General features: G+C 42.9%; 1 protein-coding gene across 1 annotated transcript in view; it reads left to right on the top strand.

The window, feature by feature from the left end:
* LOC112123494 (ligand of Numb protein X 2-like) overlaps positions 1-12,820 on the top strand; it is an 85,729-nt gene that overhangs the window by 33,952 nt on the left and 38,957 nt on the right. The window lies entirely within an intron of this gene.

Below are 12,820 nucleotides of genomic sequence, written 5' to 3'. Positions count from 1 at the left end.
GGTCGCAGAATGGAAGGCATTGGGTCACAGCGGCTTTGGTCCGCACCGCCGACCGGGCTATTAAAAGTCCTGTCGGCGGTGCTGCCCAGCTAAGGCAGGCTAGTTCCTACCTGTTTTGACACTGTGCTGTGCCCCGGAAGCGGCCAGCAGCAGATCCGGCTACTAGGCGGGGGGCCACGGGGCTCTGCGTGCTGCCCCTGCCCTGAGCACCAGCTCCGCACTCCCATTGGCTGGGAACCAGCCAATGGGAGCCGGGGGGCCCGGTAACCGTGGGAGAGAGCTGCGTGGAGCCACTTACGCGCCTCCACCTAGGAGCTGGACCTGCCGCTGGCTGTTTCCAGGGCACAGCGCGGTCGCGGTGCCAAGATAGGCAGGAAGCCTGCCTTAGCTGCGCCACTGCCTGGGAGCTGCCCAAGGTAAGCCCACACCCCAACCCCGCGCTCCAATCCCCTGCCCCAGCCCTGAGCCCCCCCCCCCAAACCCAGAGCCCCCTCCTGGACCCCAAACCCCTCATCGCTGGCCCCACCCCAGAGCCTGCACCCCCAGCCCAAAGTCCTGACCCCCTGACCCAGCCCAGAGCCCCCTCCCACACCCTGAACCACTCATTCCCAGCCCCACCCCGCAGCCCTCACCCCAACCCTCTGCCCCAGCCCTGAGCCCCTCCCACACCCGAAACCCCTCATTCCCAGCTCCGTTGTGTCGTGGGCATTAACAATTTTCTTCAACTGGGTCACCAGAAAAAAAGTTTGAAAAACACGGTTCTACTGTATTTCAGAAACCTCTTACTGAAATACAGAAATACTTTGTTCCCAAGAACACTCTCTTGTAGGATACAAGGGATGTACTCTACTGGACAAACTTCCCACTCCAGTGTATGTACTGTTTAACGCACTGCATACCATTGAGAGAACCTTGCTATTCTGTGGATCCTGATGACCCAAGGATTACTATTTATTTTAATTGCAACCAGCCAAGATGGTAACTGGGAAAGGGACTGGAATAGGATTTTAAGGGTGTGGAAGTAAAAAGCTTTAAGACATAGAATGGATATGGAAATGGATTTAAGAAAAACCGTTTTATCTGACAAATACTCCTTACAAGTCTGTAAGCACATTTCATGGCTGTGGAATTAAAGACTGGAGTAAGAAAGTGTATTATGCCCAGTTTTTGACTGATACAAATGCAGTGTTATCTTAATTTGTATATTCTTTGTCTCCTTTGGATATATCCCACACAGAGATTTAATTCCTGTGTGAATTCTATTCTTAAACTCCTGGATAAAGTGGTGTGTGTGTGTGTGTGTGTGTGTGTGTGTGTGTGTGTGTGTGTGTGTGTGTGTGTGTGTGTGTGTGAAAGAAAGAATGTAAAGAGCTGTTTATCTTTCTAAACACAATTTTTAATTAAAAGACAGTTTTATGGGTGTCTCATAATATGCACTAAATGCAAGTTACTACTGGGTAGATTGGGTAGATTTATATCACATATGTCTTAGACCTTAGTTCCTCCTGTGATGCTGACACATTGGGCAGTCCAGTTCCTTCACTGATTGCTGTTGCTTGCTAATTGTGGTACTTCTTCCCAGGTGATGCCACCGCATTCAGTATTCTCTGTCACTGTCTTCTGCTAGTTCCTCCTTAGCCTTGCTCGTTTTCTCTGTTCTTTCTCAGGTATCCAGTTCAAAGCTTACTTAACATGTCTCCCATCTTCCATACAGTGTACATGTCCCAACCACCTGAGCTTTCTTTTACAAGTTTCTAGTTATTACTGTATAGATTTGTATCACATATGTCTCTGTTTATTTTCAGTGTTGTATTTTTGTCCTTAGAATTTATTTTGCATGCAATAAAGATTTTGACTTAAAACTAGGCAGCATAAGAATTTCCAGTTACTCATAACCAGGACATCCAGTGTTTTCCATGGCATTCTGGATTTAAATTTTGCAGAAAGGTCCATAGTTTCTGCAGCATGCCGACTGCTAAAACCTGTGACATACTGAAATTTTTGTGGTGCTGTGAAGTGAATAGAAAATCATTCAGAATAACTAAAAACCAAGGAAAACCTGAGGCTGCATTGTGAATTCCTCATGAGTGGACCCCAGCTCTTGTGCAGAGCCCTGTTGACTTTAGTGAGGCTCTGTGCAGGAGACTTCCATCTGGTGCAGGTTTGGGGCCTAAAGTAGGGCCAGTCCTGCTACCAATGACAAACCTTGCATTGACTTTAGAGGTGCTGGGTCAAGCTATTGTCGGGGGATGTCTTGATACAGATTTCTAAGTTATTTTTCCTCTCTTGTCTGGTCATGCACTATTTTACTATATGAACTTTGGTTATATTACAGCAACACCCATTTGGTATGTCTTCACTGCAGAGTTAACTCGGGTGATCTGCACTTGGGTGTGAGCACTTCAGTTGATCTAACCCAGGTGTGACCAGCCACCATCTAAGGGTTTGTCTTTACTGCACTGTTAACTCAAATCCCATCCACACATTAAAGCCTCATAACTTCAGTGTGTTGGTAGTTTTTAACTTGAGTTGACTGATTCACCAGGGGGTGTAACACAAGTCATTAGCTCTAATACAATCACACTATGCTGCAGACTAAATGGAATCACTCTGTAGTTAATACAGTCATTCTGTGCAACTCAAATGCTAATTTGCAGTTCTTACTTGACGTAGGCTAATTTAAGTATAGATAAGTCTACCATGAAAATATAATGTAAGAAGGTAAATATTTTTAGGAGCTGCCTCCATCCTGGTAATATTTACCATGCACTGGGAATAGGTAAATAGTCTCCAGATCTCTGGAGAAGCATTCCTTTGTTATGACTGTGTAGGCCAGTTTAAGTGCTTTCTAGTGATGGCCTTTAGCCGGTTGATGCAAGTGACTGAAGCTTCAAGTCCCCTTCTATCCAGGATGCCTTTTGTTCCCTTTCTATAACCCCTCACACTTCTCCCTCATAACATAAAGTGCCTGGCGCTTTGCGGTCTGAAGTGTTTCCTGGACTTCTCTGAGAATGTTTGGTAACCTGTAATATATTGATTGCCCCTGCCTATTGGCAGGGAAAAGGCAGTCTATAGCTCTCAGTCAAGGGGCTGAGCCATTTGTAAAAATCTGTCTCCTTGCTTTGTCTCAAAAGTCCATCCTTCACACCAAGAAGAGTGGGCAGAACCAAGAGTTCCCACCTGTCTGGTTTAGATCTCCTTAGAAATTCTCCACTTTAAATAAGTGTGCTTTTTCATTTGATCATATATTTTACCTAGTTTTCTTATCCTTTTACTGAGCCAAAAAGCTTGTTACTGAACATAATCTGCCTCACAGAATAATTTCAGCTCCCACCGCCATCCAGAATGTGACTGACTGGCAGAGAAGGGAAAGCCAAAGAGGAGGTAGGTGTCTGTCATGGAAGGTGGTGTAAGTTTGTCTGAAGGGTCAGGTTTCCTGTTTCTGCCCACAGACACCCTAAAAACTCTTACTCTGGAATCTACTTCCACTGGGGGGGATTGCAGGAAGCAATTGATTCTTTCTCCCCCCCCCTTTATTTTTCTGTCTGTTTTGGGTTCACCTCTTATGGCTGCTGAGACCTGGACCCTCTCTCCAGGGCAGCTCCAAGATAGTTATCTCCTTTGGGGTGTCTTCATTTAGACCCTTAGGATAGTGATGTGATTGGGACTTGCTCTCCAGTGAAGACACCTCTCAAGCAAGATGAAAAGGGAATATAGCCACATTTCACTTTTTATTTCTCTCACCTGCCTCTGACTTTTACAAATCTGTATAATTTAACCAAATCATGTCTTTTATATGTTACATTCTGGGTAGCCAGGAGCCCATTATGTTTAATATAGTTAAAGTTGTTCTGCTTTTCTGTGGAAGCCGTCATCTGGGAACAGGATACATGGGAGTAGGCTTTATAGAAGGTTTAGCTTCTTGATTGATGGCTTTCTGCTGTCTTAATCTCTCCAAGCAGAAAGGGCAACCCAGATGTTAAAAGCCGTTAGATAGATTGTCTTGTAGAAAATAAATGCATGGATAAGCAAAATTTTCACTCTCTGCCTCCCTCCGCAATTCAGTCAATCAGTAAGAAAGAAGCAGTCTGGCTAATTATCCCCTTGCGGTTAATTTCTTGACTGCAGGCATACTAATTTTTTTTCTCAGACATAAAATCCTACCCCTTACAGTGATGTTAATCAAAGGTTGTGTTGGTGCTTTTCTATACTTTGGAGAAAAGCCATGTTTAGCTGAATTACTTAAGCTTGGGGAAATTGTTTTTTCAACTAAGAGAGCAATCAAGTTATTTAAATTTTGCACTCATTTACCAAAAAAAAAGCTTTGTTTTTAAAACAAACAAGTCTTGGTTTCAGACTTGGTGAATGTATAATCCTGAATGAATTTTTTTTCCTTATTAGATGAAATTGAGTTTATTTCAAAAGTAATGTACCTTACTCTTCTTACTGATAGAAGAACACAGCAGAGTGTTGAAGAGAGAAAAAGATTTCACCTACTAGTTTTATCTGCCTGAAGTATAATGGTGACACATCCGTAGGTTCCTGTGGTGTATAGTCTGTGTTTATGGCAAGTTTGTGTTTTATTTTCATAGTATAATACAAGCCATGGGCAAGGTCTGTAAAGTTCTGCATATTTATTCTGGCATTATGGCATATGATTATTATGGCCACAGAATAGCCAGCTTGGCTTTTGATATCCTGACTACTATTTCACTATAATGTGGGTTTTGAACCTGGGAGTCATAAGCAAGGGTTCACAACCATTTCCCTTTCTTCCTGGTTAATGGGAGTGAGCTCCCGTAATTTTTTGTAACTTGGGGGTCACAGTACAGGTATGGAAAAAATGGAGACCCATTGCACCTTGAATGTTTTATGGTCTTAGTTTGAACTCTTGTGTCCTTGTTTTGATGTGATTTTTTTAATGTAAAGAATTTTTAAACACTTATGGAGCCTGAATATATGTCCAACTATTATTACTGGTATATGGAGCATCTCTTGGGGGTTCTGTACTTCTCTCTAGTTCTTTATGTATTTTCAGAATATTCTGCCATTATTTAAAGGCTTTGAGATAATATTTCACTGTTATGCAGATGACACCAAAATATATTTGTATTTTATGTCTGATTCTGGTATGCAGCTTTGCTTTGCTTTTTAAGTTGATCTACTGAAATTCAGTATTTGACAGCAACAGGTGGTCATTGTCTTTAATATAATTCAGATCAATCTGCTGTTAATTTGGTCCAAAGCACTAGTGTAAGGTACCTTGGGCCTGCTTTTCTAGAAAACTTTGATATTTTAGACTGACCTTTTACTCTATCCAACTACAATATTTTGTTTTGAGTTTTCAATAACAGAGCCTGGATAGAGCATTTGTTTTATATAAATGGCATAAAAATTTGTTCATGCTTTAAATACAAACGCACTGACTGTTTTTATTTATAAAGTACTGTGTGTTGGCCTTCCTCTTGTTTCTGTACATATTTTCTCCAGTGTGCCCAGAATGCGGCTATTAGGTTTCTTGTGTGTCAAATTTGCTTCTCATATTACCCCTGTACCACAATCCCTATATTGTGTCCCTGCTCCACAATGGGTTACTTTTAAATTTCTAAGAAGTCCTGCATGTGTTAGCACAATTTTGTCTGAGTCTCTTGCTCCCTGCCTCAGTCAGGAGTGGTTGAAGTAGGTTCTTGAAGGGAGGAGAGAGAGCTCATAATTTTGGTGATTGTCACTAGGTGGGGTTGGGTGTTTTTGCATCAAATAGATAAAGTGTTTAAAAAAAAATAACTTGGTGTTTCCTGCTTTCACACGGTTGTTTATTCTACTGTACATCTTGGTTTCTCTTTTTCTCCAACTTTTTGAGGGTCTCTTTTTCAGTCTAAATTTTCCAAATTTCTTACGTCTAATATATATACAAAAAAATAATGTCTGAATTAAAGATTTCTCTTCTTTGATCTCTCCTTTTCTTTGAGTCGAAGACTTATCTGATGTAGCCTCTGTATTTGTTATAATGAACTTGGGGTTTCATTGAAGAGGCCTATGAGGTACCAGTCCTCATCTCTCTTGTTTCCATTAAGATTTGTGTGACTAGAGAAGGTCTATTGCAATCCCCTGAGCCAAAAATGAGGGTTCCCTCTAAATGGGTTGTAGAAGGTGGCCACTTGATGTTTTTTGCACACTTTGAACAAATACTTCCGGCTAAATATTTGGTCTTTTGTAGTTGCTGCCCGGTTTAATAGGGTTCCTTTCTGGCACTGTCGAAGCTACTTTCATGTAGAGCAGGGGTGGGCAAACTTTTTGGCCTGAGGGCCACATCTGGTTATGGAAATTGTATGGTGGGCCATGAATGTTCATGAAATTGGGGTTGGGGTCTGGGAGGGGGTGAGGGCTCCAGCTGGGGTTGTTGGCTCTGGAGTGGGGCCAGAAATGAGGAGTTCAGGTTGTGGGAGGGGGTTTCGGGCTGGGGAAGGCGGTTGAGATGCGGGAAGTGGGTAAGGGCTCCGGCTGGAGGTGCAGGCTCTGGGGTGGGGCCAGGGATGAAGGGTTTGGGGTGCAGGAGGTGGCTGGGGATGGAGCAGAAGGGTTCGGAGTATGGGAGAGGGCTCCAGGCTGTGAGGCAGGTTATTAGGGTGTGGGAGGGGGTACAGGCTCTGGGCTGGGGGTACATGTTCCAGAGTGGAGCCAGAAATGAGGGGTTCAGGGTACGGAAGGGGGTACGGGCTGGGGCAAGGGGGTGGGGCAGGAGGAGGTCAGGTGGCGCTTACCTCAAGCAGCTCCCAGAGGCAGTGGCATGTCCCCTCCTCCCCTCGGGCTCTTACGTGGAGGTGCGGCGCTGGCCAATGGGAGCTGCAGAGCCGGTGCCTGCAGACGTGTAGGAGCTGGAGGGGGGACGTGTCGCTGCTTCCAGGAGCCGCGTGGAGCCACGGCACGCGTGGAATGGGGCAAGCCCCCGACCCCGCTCCCTGGCTGGAGTGCCAGAGTGCAAGCCCCTGACCCTGCTCCCCGGCGGGAGCTTGAAGGTCGGATTAAAAGGTCTGACGGGCTGGATGCAGCCCGCGGCCATGGTTTGCCCACCCCTGATTTAGAGTGTACCTGCTTTTCCTTCCTTTGCATCTTTCCTTTAATTGACAGGATCACTACTTGGATCCTATCAGACTAGACAAGTGGATCACAGAATGTAAAGTTACAATGATATTCCGTTGATCCAATTATTCTAGAGTCTTATCTTTTTATAAGAAAACATACAGCAGGTGTCCTTGCAAGAGACCCCTGTTCAAAGGAGCTGCTGTAATTAAAGCCTGTAGCTCTTTGTTACTATGGAAACATAGCACACCACAAATACGAAATGCAAGTTTCAGTAGTGTTGACTCTTCCATAATCTGCATTCACCAGATTTAGGTGATGCTTCATTTGTTACCCAGTAAAACTGTCTTCCTGCTGAAGTAGCTGAAAGTACTTTTCTTAGAGATGTGATTTATTTAAAAACCCTAAGACTGAATTCCTGAAGCATAAAAACAAAAGCATTGTCTGCAATGTGTTCCTGAAATTTTGTGAGGTTGATGCACTGTCCAAATGCAGTCTACTATGAGCACAGTTTTAATTGTATAGTATAATTATTCTATGGGCATTGTTTTTATGGAACGTAGATACTTAGCATAGGGGGAAAAGACAATGTAAATCGATAGTTTGAGCCCAGCATTGTTTGGTTCTGGTATAATTTTGACCAAATACAAAACTTACCATTGGGATGTAATTTTATTTGCTTGAATACAAAAGGCCTGCTTATTCTTGCGAACTTAATATTTTAATTTTCCTGCATACGATAGGACTGAACGTCAGTCTGAAAATTTTCATGTTGGATGAAAAGACTTAACTAAAAGTGTTACTGTTACCTTAACAGAAATCTGCCAGGGCTTTGGTCAGCACTTCTGCCTCTCCAGCAATGTTATTGATTTTTGACTTGCCAGACTCCTTCCTGTGGTATCATAGCATTTTAATAGTTTATATCCTACAAAAAACTTGACAATGGTTAAGCTGCTGGTGTGCTGAGACCACAACCAATCATGCTGACCAATATTGTCCCATTGTTTCCTTGTACTGCCCAGTCACCTTATCTGGATCCATTTGTTGTATATTTTTTTATACTTACTCTTTTGGGACAGGAACTGTATTTTTCTTCTGTGATTGTACTGCACCTAGCACAATGGGGTCCTGGGCCATGACTGGGGTTCCTATGCTCCATACAAATAATAATTATTAATAATAAATACCCAAAGTTAGAATTGGGATAAACTTTTAGTATTTTCAGAGTAAAATCTTACAGGATTACTTTAAAATTACATTAAAATCTGTTTTCCTTCATATGAATATAGTGAAGCCCCAGATATCTGAATCATTAATACAGATGTTATAAAGCCATCAGAGTATTGTTTCTAGTTCTGCTTCATTTACATGGGTATTTTTACTGTACATTTTTAATAATAAAAACAGAAGCTGTACCTGCTGAGTCAGGCTAACAGGCAATGTAGGCAGTGGGAATTGACATGGAGCACAACTCTTGTTCTATAGCGCTAGATATTTGAAATGAAAAATATGAAGAGATTAAATATTGAAGAGTTTCTGCCATCTCTAATTATCTAATCATACTATTGCCTACTTGAAACAGCTTTCAGAGTCACCAAATTAGATACTGTATTTACTGCTAAGCATGATATTGGACTGAACATTGAACTGGGATCCAGGTGTGACAGATAATGCAATCCCATGCAGTATATGTATGGACCATATTGTGTTTAGTTTATAAATGGTTTATGCGTCACTGTGGGTCAGGTATTGAATGCAACTCTGGGGGAGGATTACTGCAGCTTCTCTAAAAACCAAAAACAATGGCGGATGATTAAGATGAATCATTCAGAATTGTAAATATCTCCAAAGAGGTACCACAAGCTCAGGGGCTCACATATATTGGTTCAAACTGGGTTTTCCAGAGACCAACAAAGAGAAAGGGGTTTTGATATAAAAAGGCTGTGTTTAAATTGACTCAGGGACTTCTTTCTGATCCAGCAAATGGACAGGTCCTTCTGTCCAAGGGGGGCCCCAACCAGGAGTGCTGCCAGCTTTTCCGCCGCCCTAGGCGGCGGAAGGTCCTGCCCCAAAATGCCACCTCCCCACAGAGGCGACGGAAGGTCCCGCCGCGGAAATACCGCCGCGGTCGCAGCCCCCCAAATCGCAGCACCCTAGGTGACCGCCTAGGTCACCTAATGGGTTGCGCTGGCTCTGGCCCCAACCCTTTCAGAAGGATTGGGAAGCCTTTGGCCTACTGTAGCCCTATAAGACTAATGGTGACCTCTGGTAAGCTTTTAGTGTACTTTGATTTTTTTTTAAACGTTTTCTCTATAATGCTTTTACCATAGGAATAAAGGTCCTTGCCTAGAAAGAACTGTGTGGCAACTTGTAACTGCTGGCAGTACACTGTTCACAGCCCTTGGAGAGAAAGCAAAGCACAGGCACTGGTGTAACACCAACGGACCCCAGTCGGCGGTGGCTGAGATCGAACCTCGGATCTCTGGAGCTAAATGCATGAGCCTCTACTGCATGAGATAAAAGCCATATGGCTGTTAGCTAAGGCTGTAGAGCAGACTCATTAATCTCTCTCTAATTGGTCTCAGTGCCACTAGATGGGACAGAGCACCACATGCAGGAGGTGTGTGGATTACATTGGTGTTTAGGCAGACCGGCTTGCTGGTGGTATCACAGTGTAAGGCAGGGATCTGTGCAGCCTGTAAAGCCGCCAGTCAAAAGGGAGTGGGACAAGAGTGCCTGCGCAGAGACAGGTGATGGCTGGAGTCCTGACTGGGCACTCCTGGAGTGGACCCACAGAGTAGGGGGATACAGGTGTGGTTACCCTGAAACTATGACACCAGGAATTTATCATTTTTAATCTTGGCTCTGTTGTAGTTTGGGGCAAGTGATTTAACCTATCCCTGTTTCCTCATCTACACAATACAGGGGTGGTGCTTACCGGTGCCCTTTGCGTGGTATGAAGGTTAGTTTATATTTGTATGAAGGTTTGAAAATGTAAAATCCTATGTAATTTTGGAGAATAAGTATAATACTACTTAACAGCTACCTCGTACTCAGCTAGCATGGTGATGGGTGCAGTACAAGAATCAGAACAGAAGAGAATTCAGAAATCTTTAAAGTACATTTTGACTCTTATAACATATATTGTCCTTAGTCAACGTATCCTGTGAGCCAACATGTTGATGAATGAGGCGTTGTGATTTGTACATGTAGTTATTATTTCATCTAGCTATCTCTTGGGCTTTGTTAGAGCAGCTATGCATCACCCTGCTGGAACAGATTTCCTCTATCTGGCTGCAGTAGGATGCCCTATATTTAGGCACTGCTGGGTTGAGTAAAGCCTCCGTAGTAACTCCTACACCTTCCCTACCCAGACCTGCTGGGGAAAGAGGGTGTGGCTTGGGCATCTCTATGCCTCAGCAAGTAGAGTAGCACCTTAGGGCTATTGGCAGCCAGCCCAATTTAGAGAAGCCCTGAGGCTGTAGGAACAGGCCAGCATAGAACAGCCCTGGAACAAGGAGGAATACAGCTGGTTATTTTTTCAGTATCAGTTTGGTTTCATAGCTTTCAATTGGATATTGTTTGATTGGTTTTATATAAATTATATTTAATGAGCAAATGTACATTCCAAAATAAATTGTTATATCCGTTAGTTATATAGCAATGAAAGCTGGATCGTCTGTCTTGGAGAGAAGCTGATGCCATGCAGGGAGGCCACTGAGTACAGCAAAGGAGCAACAGTGGCAGTCATTGAGAGGCTACTCATTTGGTCTTTCCTTTTGTTGAAAGAAAAGGTGCAGAGTAGCGCATGTAACTGGAAACTCTGGGATGAGAACATTTTAAGAGGAACTGAGAATGTAAAAAAGTTAATTTTTAAAAATATATTTGTATTTTGGGACCAGGGAAAAATCTATTGTACAGTTTAAAAAATGATAAATAATAATACAGAACTAATCCTCCAATAATTTCTTAATGTGAGATTTTGAACCTGGCTAGTTTACATTTTTCCAGACATTCATTTAGAAATACATAGTCGTCTTTAAACTGTGAAGTAATAGTCTGTTCTTTGTCATGCATGAAGGGGACAGTACGCTAATGTGAGGGAGGGAGCAGCTATTGCTGTGAGCCTTGTTCACTTCATGTTTTATAGTATTGCTCCAGGAAAAAAGGTGAAAATCATGGCATTTGAATCTATGCCCCCTGCCCCCAACCCAAACAGACATTTTAAGCCAATTCAGGAATTTGAGAAGATTCACTGAGAATTGTAGTTATATCAGTAAATCAGAACCAAAAGACCCATAAGTAAGACCAATTTTAGACAAAAAAGAGCTTGCTAAATATTTTTTGTACAGTTGGATATCCAGTCACAGGCTGTTGCCAAAGGGACAAGGGCGTCACCTGTGCTATTCTGCTGTCTCACAAAAATCCCAGGAGACTTATTTTCTGGTGAATTATATGTGTTGAAAGACAAAGTTGGAAAACTTTTGCTTCCCCCCCCCCACATCTTTTTTTCACTTGTTTGCAATTTTCTTTAGCTGATACTATAATTCTAGGAGACATCTCAGCAGTTGTACATAGTCATGCTGGATATAGGATATTGAATATTGGTTTTCACTAGCCATGGAGGGAATGGATCCTTTCAACACTGGGAAATAGCTCTTTCTTGGAGCCTCCATTTGTAAAGGAACATAATATTTAAGAAAGCAAGAAGGGTCTGCTACCTCCTCTGACTCAGCCTCCATGAGATCAGAGATAATATATTGTTATTTATTAGATTGCTCCTATCTGCAGAAATCGGCAGCAGAAACTGAAACCAGTTGAAGGCAGTGCCTCTTAGTGAGGTAGCCTCCATAACCAGAACAGTCCCTCTATTGGGGACTTCAGAGAAAATAGGGTGAATGAGAAAAAAGATCTTTTAGTCTCCACCACAGATCACAAATCCCTGAGGTTGTAATGGATTCAATACCAATCTCTTGCCATCAGTACTCCAGTCTCATTCGCTCTTGTGCCATCTGTCAGCCATGCTGTCCATCAACAACCCATGGTGACCCAAGAGGAGGATGCATAGGGAAAGGATATGCACAAGAACAGTCTTAGACAACAAGTAGTTGTAACGTATTACAAGCCTGTCAACTCAATGATCCAATGTCTGGATACTGTTCTCTGCTCTAAAGTTCTGGAACCCAACAGAATCCATGAGTCCCCAGGGGTGGAACATCAAAGCGGGTCCATCACCCTGTTAGAAAGGTGGAACAAGACCCAGACCTCAGCATGGAAGAGGTGATCAGATTGTGGCAAGGCATACTTAACATCTGTGCTGCAGATCAGATCCGTGTGTGTGCCATGGTTATCACCAGAGCTGTGAGATCTCATGCCATTGTACTGGAGTTATCCATGAGTCGTGGTGACTTCAGCATCATAAGAACACCATTATATTATTCCTAAAAGTACTGTGATCTGTATGTCATTCTTCAGAGTCCCACTGGAATATCATTACCAGAAGCACCCCCTGGTGCTCAGGTGTGTCTACATAAGTGTAACTTGAGTAAATAATGTTTATCTATGACCTGACCTTACACTTTTGTAAAACAAAGGTTTTTGTGATAGTTCTGAATAGCACAGTGGAACCCTACATACACTTGTACACTTAAGAGCTTTCTTGCTTTACTTTTTTATTCACTTCTATGTGCTGATGTGTGTGTGTGTGTGTGTGTGTGTGTGTGTGTGTGTGTGTGTGTGT

The sequence above is a fragment of the Terrapene carolina genome, unplaced genomic scaffold (assembly GCF_002925995.2).
Source record: "Terrapene carolina triunguis isolate 2854851 unplaced genomic scaffold, T_m_triunguis-2.0 Scaffold139, whole genome shotgun sequence".
In the NCBI taxonomy this organism is placed as follows: Eukaryota; Metazoa; Chordata; order Testudines; family Emydidae; genus Terrapene; species Terrapene triunguis.
Note: the sequence above shows the minus strand (reverse complement) of the source record. Positions and strands in the feature narration are given on the sequence as shown.